The sequence below is a fragment of the Pediculus humanus genome, genomic scaffold (genome assembly GCF_000006295.1).
Source record: "Pediculus humanus corporis 1103172107734 genomic scaffold, whole genome shotgun sequence".
NCBI lineage: Eukaryota > Metazoa > Arthropoda > Insecta > Psocodea > Pediculidae > Pediculus > Pediculus humanus.
This window is the reverse complement of record NW_002987337.1, coordinates 211,520-221,644: the sequence shown is the minus strand read 5'-3', so window position 1 is coordinate 221,644 and position 10,125 is coordinate 211,520.

Below are 10,125 nucleotides of genomic sequence, written 5' to 3'. Positions count from 1 at the left end.
AAAAACGTTTAAAAAAAAAAAAAAAAAAAATTAAGTCAACTTTTATTATTACATAAATTTTTTTTTGCAAAAAACTTTTTGAAAAAAAAAAAAAAAAAAAAAAAAAATGTCGTCGACATCTGTCACATTTAAAACAATTTTTTAAATTGAAATTTAAAATTACGCTTTTTTTTTTTTCTTCCTTAAAATTGATTATAAAATGCAAAAAATGGCAACAATGTACATAATCGTCATTGCAAACACTACTACCATCATCATCATCAGCAACAACAACAACAACAACAGTAAACATTTTTCTTTTTTTTTTTTTTTAAGGGGGGCGGGTTGGGGTTGGGCTTTTTGTTAACGTAATAACGTTTAATTTTAATTTTTATTTATGACGTCACATTTAACGTATTTTTCGTGTTGTTGTAACAATTGGTAGACTTTTTTGGTTGTACCTATTACGACGTGAACGTTTTGAATAATAATAATAATGATATTATATTGTTTATAAAAAAGAAAAGGAAATTAATCGTTATACTTTTTCAAATGATAATAATGATAATAATCTAATGAAATATCTGCCGAGAATATGGAATGGATGGATTACCCAAGGAGTGGTACAACCACATTCCAAGCCCGGTTACGACAGTAGGTCCATGGACAGTTCTATACAATCGACAAATCCACACTGACAGAACTGTGCCAGCCAAAAAACCGGATATGATCCTGAGGGATAATGCGGAAAAATGATGTAAGCTAATTGATGTATCCGTACCGTCGGAAAAAACACAAGCCGACAGCCAAAGAAGCGGGAAAAAGGCTGAAATACTGGAGAAATCTGGAAATAGAAATGTGGGGAGTAAAAACAGAAACTATTCCAATCGTCGGGGGAGCATCATGTGGGAGCCATGATGCCACATTCAAAGAAGATTTTGAAGAATTTAAAAGAAGAAACCGACTTAGAGAAAGTAAAATGGCCGACATTCTTTGGCATAACCACCGATATTCGAGCATTTATTCCTAAGAAATCGGATAGGAAAAATTCTTTAAAAATTCCAAAATGTATTTAGAAGGTTGTCATGTTCAAAAGCGACACATAATAATAATAATAATAGTAAAATTTAATTAAGGCGACGTTTTTTTTTTTTTTTGAAAAATATTATTAATTTCATTTCAAGTACAAATGTTACTTTAATAATTTTTTTTTGAAAAATCCGTTAAAAAAACGTTTTTTTTTTAAAAAAAAGAAACATAAAATTTAATAAAAGAAAGAAATAAGGTAAAAAAGGTTTTAAAGAAAGGTTTTTGTTGTTATTACGTTAAACATTTTTCCTTTCGTCGTTGTAATTAAATTTAAACAAATGAATCGTTGTTAATAATAATAATAATAATAATGAGATTTCATTAAGGCACCGTATTTCACGCTCGTAATTTGTTATTATTTTTTATCGATTAACAATAAAATAAAAAAACTATCTGATAAGAAAATTGATTAAGTTTTTATCAACACACGCGGTTGACTAGAAAAAACTCGATCGGTTTTTTTATCAAATGCGACAAAAATCGATAATCGATATTTTCTTTCCCATTTTATAAAATTTACAAAATTTTCATCGGGAAGGGAGGCGGGGGGGGGGGAAAGAAAAAAAAAATCAAAACAATAAAAATGCTGACAATAGTTTTCAATAAAAGAATACGGTAGTACTAGGAAATGATAATAATAATAATGAAGACTTATGAGACGTAATTTGATAATAATAATAATATTTTGATAAGATTTTCTTTTCTTTTTTTTTTTTTTTACATCTCGGAAAAAGGAAAACTCAACAATTTCCTGTTGAATTTTTTTTTTTTTTTACGAGGTTAAAAAATTTATGTCGTAAAATCGATGTCGTCATAATAACATATCATCATCGTGAATTTGTAACGGTTTCCCACCCCCTTCCTCTTCCCCCATCCCGATTTTTTTTTATTTTACCCCATTTTGTCCGGTGATTTTTGTGTTGATAGGTTTTACTCACCTGCTATTATTTCACTCATGCATTTTATAACGTTTAGTAATGACGTCATAATTTTTCCAGTATTTTAATTCTTTAACTAAGGGAATAAAAGTGTGTGCGTGTGCGTGTCGATTTAACGTTATTTACGAAATCCATTATTTTTTTTATTTCGTCACGGATTTAAAAATGGTTTTTATTTATTTTTTATTAACGCACCTAAAAAAAAAAAAAAAAAAAAATTTATTTAAATTATTTAATGGTTTTGTGGTGTAAAATTGAAACCTTTGAAGCGCAATTTAATTCCATAATCGTTTTTAGTAAATGTGCTAATCCAGTGAGGAGGTTATTTTCTCTCTCTCTCTCTCTCATTTTTTTTTTCCAGCGGCAAACGTGCGGTTTAAACCCGACACGTTCATAAACCGCCTTTTTTTTAAAGATTTCACTTTGTTTTTTTTATTTTTTTATTTTTTTTTTTTTAATCTAATTAAATTTTTAACTCGTTTTTACTTAACAAAACAAAACAAAAATTTAACGGATTTATTTCGTTTCCGCCATTTTCTTTTTTCATAACGTTTCCGGTGAATAGAAAATTATCGAAAAATATTTTTTTAAAAATAAATTTTATTTTTTTATGACGTGAACCATATAAAATTTTCACTTAATAAAGGTTCATATTGTCGTCCTTGGTGACCTTTTTCATTGGTAAAAGGTTTTTAAGGCACCTGAGACGAACCTTATTTACGAACCTTTTTTAATTCTTATTTGACGATTTATAAATTTTTTATAAAAAAAAAAAGGAGTCGATATAATCAATTTTAAAGTTAATAATGTTTTTTTATTAAAAAAAAAAAAAAAAAAATGGAGGAATAAATGGGATAGAGAGAAAATCTTTTTTTGCAAATGGAGAGGAAAAAAAGGGAAAAATGGTCGGAGATAGTAAAAAATCTTATGTGTGTGTGTGTGTTTGTGTCCTCTGTTTAACATAAATCCTTTAACTTAATGTTGTTGGCGTAACGAAAAAATCTTTAAAGTGACGTCAGAATGTCATTTTCCGATATGGGAAAAAATAAAATTAGATGAGACTGAATAAAAAAAAAAAAAAAAAAAGGGAAGGAAGGAAGAAAAAGGGGGATGGAAGGGAGTGGTGGAAGGGAGAGAAGTTAAAAGAGGGAAACAAAAAAAAAAAAAAATAAAAACAACTCGGAAAAACTTGTTTCTAGAGAAAAAAAAGAAAAGAAAGAAAATTTTTCTTTTTTTCTTTCCTATTTTTTCTTAAAGTTTTTTTATTCATGGATTGACTTGTAATTTTTTTTTTTTAGTTAAACTAATTTAATTTTTACTGCATAAAATTTCTTCTTTTTTTTTTTTTAAACGTGGGATTAGAAATAAACTAAAGGTACGGAAAAATTATGATTAAAATGAATGAATGAATGAATGAATGACGTCACGAGAGAGAGAAAAAGAGAAAAATTGAAAAAATTGCCAAAACCGTCGCCCTATTGAAAATTTTTTTTTCTTCTTCTTCTTCCAAACAATCGTTGTAAATTTATTATTATTATTATCATCATCATTATCATCATCATTATCATCATCATCATTATTATTATTTGTCATTGTAATTCTAAAGTGTGACTTTCTATTAGGGATTTTCTTTAAAAAAAAAAAAAGAAAAAAACTCTTACAAACTTTTACCTTTTTTTCATTCAGTTAATTTTACAATAATAATAATAATAAATTTAAATTATTTTTCCAATAACCAACCGAAATATAAAAAAAAAAATTATTATTATTATTATTATTAAAAAAGTTTCTCCTCATAATAATGATAATAATAAACGAAACGAAATAAAGTAAAAAGTTTTTGTTTATCCCTAAATTATTATTATTATCATTATTATTATTTGTTATTGTCGTTGTTGCTTTTCTTGTTATTTTCGTTTATTAAAATGGTAATAATAATAATAATAATAATAACAATAATAATTTCAAATCGTAAATTTATTTATATATAATATATATATACATTTTTTTTTTTTTTACTATTTTCATTGCAAATTACAAAAAATCCTCTTTATTAACAATAATAATAATAATAATAATAATAATAATAATAATAACAATAATAATAATGATAACGATTAAGGTTTTTCATTTTCAAAAACAAATTCAAAATGGCGGACGGAATGTAAAATTTTAATTTGTTTTATGTAGTATCGGTTGTGATGGTGGTGGTGATGGGGGTTGTAGAAAGTAAGAAAAACATTCGATGACGTCATGAAATCGTTTTTATCTTAGTATTTATATATATGTATATATTAATTACGAACGCGCTTTTAAAACCAATTAAAAATCAATAATAAATATAAACAATCGTTTGTTATCATCGTCGTCGTCGGCGGCAAATAATATTTTCGTAAAACCTTTTTTTTTTTTTTATTTATAACTTTTGTTTTGTTCGTTTTACCCGGTTTACGCACACACGCACACACACACGCACGCACGCACACACAAAAGAATAAAATTAATTTTTGTTTTTTTTTTTTGTAATCGTTTCGTTCGTATATCGCCATTTTATTTGTTTTCGTTTGTTTGTTTGTTTTTATTATCGTTTCTGTGCCTTTATTGAAAATTTTATAATTTATAACGATTAACAGTTTAATATTATTATCATTATTATTATTATTATTATTATTATTACAACGTCTTTTTTTTTGTAGGAATTAAAAAAAAAAAACTTTTTGTTAGAAATTCAAAATGGCGACGAATCGTAAAAATATATAAATTTAATTTTGATTTATTTTTTCATAATTAAACTTATTCGTCGTGGAACAAGATTGAAAAAATGATGATAATGATAATAATAAAATTTTCAATTATATTTTCATTTATAAATATTTTTTTTTTAAATTAAATAAAAAAAAAAAGAAAAGAAAACGAAAAAAAAAATGGTTGACCGAACCTTGCACCCTTTTTTTTTTTTTTTAATAAAAATTAAAGTATTTTATTCACGTATATATGATGTAAAAAAAAAAAGGAAGAAAAAGGAAAAAAAAAGGTTTTTCCTTTTTTTTCCTTTTCCTTTTTTTTATATGAATAATTCATTTTTTAACGAATTTGTTATTTTCGAGGTTTTTTACTTTACTTTCCATTTTTTTTTTTTTTTTTTATGTTACCAATTAGAAAAATTTGATTTTCTGTTTGTTTGTACGAAATTCTTTTTTTTTTTTTTTTTGGTTTAGTTATTGTAGTGTAATAATAAAAACAACAAATTATTATTATTATTTAAATATTTGTATGTGTTTGTACGTGTTTTGTTTATATTGTTTACTAAGCAAATTACATTTATAGAAATGTAAAGTAAGATCAATAAACTCGCAACGACAATCACGCTAATTATCAATTAGTAAATTGATAACAAAACAAACACCGATTGTCTATAAAACCCATCATGGTAACAATAGGAAAACCCTTAAAACAATTGATTGTTTTCTGATTTTGAAAAGACAAACAAAACAAAGTTACAAACATTTTTTTTTGGTTGTTGTTTCGAATTCTATTTTGTTTATATTTAAAAAAAATGAGGTAAACATAAAAAAATTAAGTTTATGTTCGATTGTTCGCTATCACATCAATTAATTAAGTTTTAAAAAATCGTCAAACAACCAGAACAACAACAACCACAACAAAAAAAATTTTTTTTTTTTTTTTAAAATGTTTTTGATGCATTAGAAAAATTTAGTTTTCTTTTGTTTTTTGTTTTTTCCAAATTTTATTTTCTTTCTCTCTTCCACCCTCCCCCCGCTCTCTCTTCCCCTCGTCTCTCTCTCTCTAAAGTCATTATTTCCTCACTACTAAGTTTAAAAGTAATTTTTCAAAATTATTACTTTTTAAAAAAGTTCTTTGCCAAAAAAAAAGAAAAGGAAAAAGAAAAGGAAAAAAAGGAAAACTTAGTTCGCAAGGTTAAATTTTCCTTTTTATAACTTGTTTATTATTGTCATTATTATTATTTATTTTTATTTATTTTATTATTTTCTTTCGATAAACTTTTTTTTTTTTTTAGTCAAAATAATAATAATAATAATAATAAAAAAACAATAAATAAACATAACGACATTTTTTAAAATATTAATAATAATGAAATGAATGAAATTGAAAAAGGAAAAAAGAAAATTTGAGTAACAAACGATTGATTTAACATTTTATGTTTTTATAGTTATGTTTTTTATTATTATGTTTAACATAATTTATTAATTATAAACAAAATGTTTTATTAACAAAATAGGATTCGAAACAAAAACAAAAAAATGTTTGTAATTATCTTGTTTTGTTTGTTTCTGTTTCTGTTTTTTTTAAATCCGAAAACAAACGATATGAAACATAAGGTTTAGGTATTGTTATGAGGGCTGTTAATCAATCAGTGTCATCGTTATCAGTGTTCGACGTGTTTGTTGATAACAACCGTGATTGTCGTTCGTTCGGTTTTTGACCTTTACGTAATTGACGATTACACGAATGCAAACACTTACGAAGGAATACGTTAATATCAGTTTCCCTTTTTTTTTCTTCTTTTTTTCGGAGGGGGAGGGTGAGGGGGAACTTTATTAAGTAAAGATCATAATGATGATGATGATGATAATAAAAAAAAAATGCTCGAATGATTTTATAAAAGGGAAATACGGAGAGATATCCTCGAGTTCGTACTTATCGTAGTAATTAAATAAAAACCTTGAAGGGTAAAAATTACAAAGAACTTTATTAATTACGCGCGATTATTAAACCCCTTTTTTCGAAAAAAAGGGATGATAGTCGTAATAATGATAATAATTTTTTAATTGCACAAAAATATCAATAAATTTCCGACGCCTCCTTACCCCTTTCCACCACCCTCTTTTCCTCCACCCTCGCCTTTTTAATTTTTAATATTTTGATTTTTTTTTTTTTTTTTTTGTTAGAAGAAATTAAATCAACAACTCACGTACGAAATTATTATCATTATTATTATCATTATTATCATTATTATTAAACATTTTCATTTAACCTTTTACTACGGTGGATACATAAAATTTCATTTGAAAATTTCTTATTCGAGATAATCCAACACGTTTTTCATATTATTATTATTATTATTATTATTATTATTCTTGTAATTAAAATTGATTTTTCTTTTTTTTTTTGCTTCGTCTTCTTTTTCTTAAACTTTATGTAGGAAAATACTTTTTGATGAACCCTTTTATATCTCTCTCTCTCTTTCTCTCTCTTTCTCGTACGTACGCATTAAAAATTAAATTTTTTTTTTTTTTTTTTAAGATTTACGACCGAGAGTCAAAAGTCAGGTTTCGAAAAATTAATTTTTCTTTTTTTTTTTTTTATTTAAATTATAGAAGAAAGAAAACAAATTTTTTTTTATCGTTATGTTGGCATCAATGATTAGGCGGAGGTGGGTAGGGGCTTGTTTGCCGAGAGTGGTGTTGTACTCCTGAAATCCAACTTCTCGGAGGGTAAGAATAGAGGATGTTTTAGGTGCGGGGGTTCTGGGATTGGATTTCCCACGTCCGCTAGGGGTAAATCTTTAACTTGGATGCTTTGGGGAGCTCCGGGGTAGCCAGGTTGAGTCCAAAAAGGAAACAGATCGGCCCAAAACTTCGTAGGAGAGGCAGAAACGATAGTATCAAATCGGGACCGTCACTCGAAGGGTAAAATCGGGATCTTTCTCGGTTGTTGACCGGATGGTTCTGACTTAAGAGGGAGTCGAGCCTCAAATGCAGGTTAAAATTCCCGCGAACGCCCCTCTTTCCTGGAAAAAAAGCACGATGAACCACTCCCTCCAGGAATTTCATTTGGGAGGTGGTTTCGACTGAATCCCCCACACTCTCCTTCCTCCTACCGGGGGGAGGGGAGGTTAGTGCGAAATGCTGCATTTCTCCTGGGTTAACAAAAGAAAAAAAAATAGAAGGGAGGGGTTTGTTTTTCGAAAGAGAAAAAGAGAGAGATATTTTTGTTGTTAAAAAAAAAAAAAAAAACAGGCGATGTTTTGCACATAGAAACTTTTTCGGGATGCGGTTTTGTTTAAAAATAGGAAAACCCTCAAGTAAGCTTTTTAAAATCGATTTAAGTTTAACCGACAAACAAAACAAAAACTTTCTTAATGTTGTTCATTGTCGATTTTAAAATACAATTTATTGCTTCGAATGTTCTTAAACAACGAAATATAATTGAAATTGTGGTATTATTTTATTATTATTATTATTATTTTGAAAATTTCTCATTCTCGGGTATGCGTGCGCGCGTGAGAGTGGGTGGGGGGTCTGCGTACAAATAATTCGCCCTCTTATAAATATCAAGAAATTTTGTTACTTTTATCAAATTATAAAAGTTTTTCCATGTGAAATATAAACAATGAAATAATAATAATAATACGAACCTTTTAAATCGTAATAACCGAATCGAAAAAAAAAAAAAAAAACTCATTCGTGAGCGTGTACGCATGCGCGTGCATAAAGAGTTAAAACTATAAAGTGGCAGGAAAGTATTAAAAAGTTTGTTTGTTACCTTTCACGTTCGTGTTTGTTTTTGTTTGTTTGTATTTTACGGATTGGAAAATATTATTATCATTATTATTATTATTGTTTAACATGATGACTCACCATTTTTTTAACAAAAAAAAAATTCAAAGTTAAAATGTCGGGTTTTTTCCCCCCTCGAATTAAGGGGAGCATAAAACCTAAAATGAAAAGAGTAAGAAAAAAATTTTTTTTTGGACAGGCAAAGAGGTTGGAAGAGGGTGTTAGGGAAGGGAGGAAGGGGGGATGGTAAAAGGGGAGTCAGTCATTTGGGAGGAGGCATTTGGTAAATTTCAATAAAAAAAAAAAAAAAAAATGTTATTCTCGTTAATGTATATTAAAAGCCAAATTTATTCGAAACGTTTTTCGGAGATTTTTTGAACCATTGAAATTTTTTTTCTCGGGGATCTTTTTTTTCTCCCTAACAATTTTTCTAAGCCGTCACATATGCCCTTATTACTTGCAATCGGTCCTTCTTCCTTCTTTCTATTTCCTTTTTCTTCTTATTTTCATTTTTTTTTTTTTTTTGCGTTGTTTTGAAATTCCATGTTTTATTCATAAGTTATACGTTGTTTGATTTTAAACATTTAAACTCATTTTTTTTTTACGATTGTTTACAGAAAACCATTTAAAAAAAATTAATAATGTATTCTATTGCCAACATTTGAAATTTTCTTACTTTTTCCTTTTTTTTTTTTTTTTAATAAAAATCTTTTCGGTTTGTGTATTGCCAATTTCTTATACTCTTTTTTTTCTGTTTTGTTTTATTTTGTCAAACACTAATTTTTTAAATAAATAAATAAATAGATTTTTTTCAACACGAATTGTTTTTTTGTTATACGCGTTTTTGTTTTAGTTTTCTGTGTGACGTCATCGTGTTTTATTTAATTCAAACGTGCGAGTTCTTTTTTTTTTTTTCTTTTTCATATTTCATCACCGAGTTTTATGAAAACACATCAAATGCAATTTTTTTTATATATTTTTATATATATTTAAAAAAAAAAATCGTAAATCATTTTTAAGTATGTTTCGCATATACAGAAAATACATAAATAAATAAATAAATAAAGTTAATAAAAACATATTAAAAATAATAATGAAACCCGAGAAAATAAAAAAAAAAAAAAAATACGACGTGCTTTCGCACACTCAAACTCAAAAAAAATGTATATATATATATATAACTATTATTATTATTATTATTATGATTATTATTATTATTATTATTATTATTATTATTATTATTATTATTATTATTATTATTATTATTATTACTATATGCGGAGAATAATTCAAAAATAAATAAATAAAACGTGAAATTTTTTTTTGCATTTAAAAAAAAAAAAAGTCATTTATTTTCTGCAATTTTAAATTTTCCCTACTTATTTTTATTTTTTTTTGTTTTATTACCGTTTTTATTATTATTATCATCATCATCATCATCATCATCATTATCATCATCATCATTAATAATTATTATTTTAAAAAAAAAAGGATTTTATTTATTTATTTTGTTAATATTAAAGAATGAAAAATATTTTTTAATTAATAAACGGATCGGACTTACAACAACAACAACA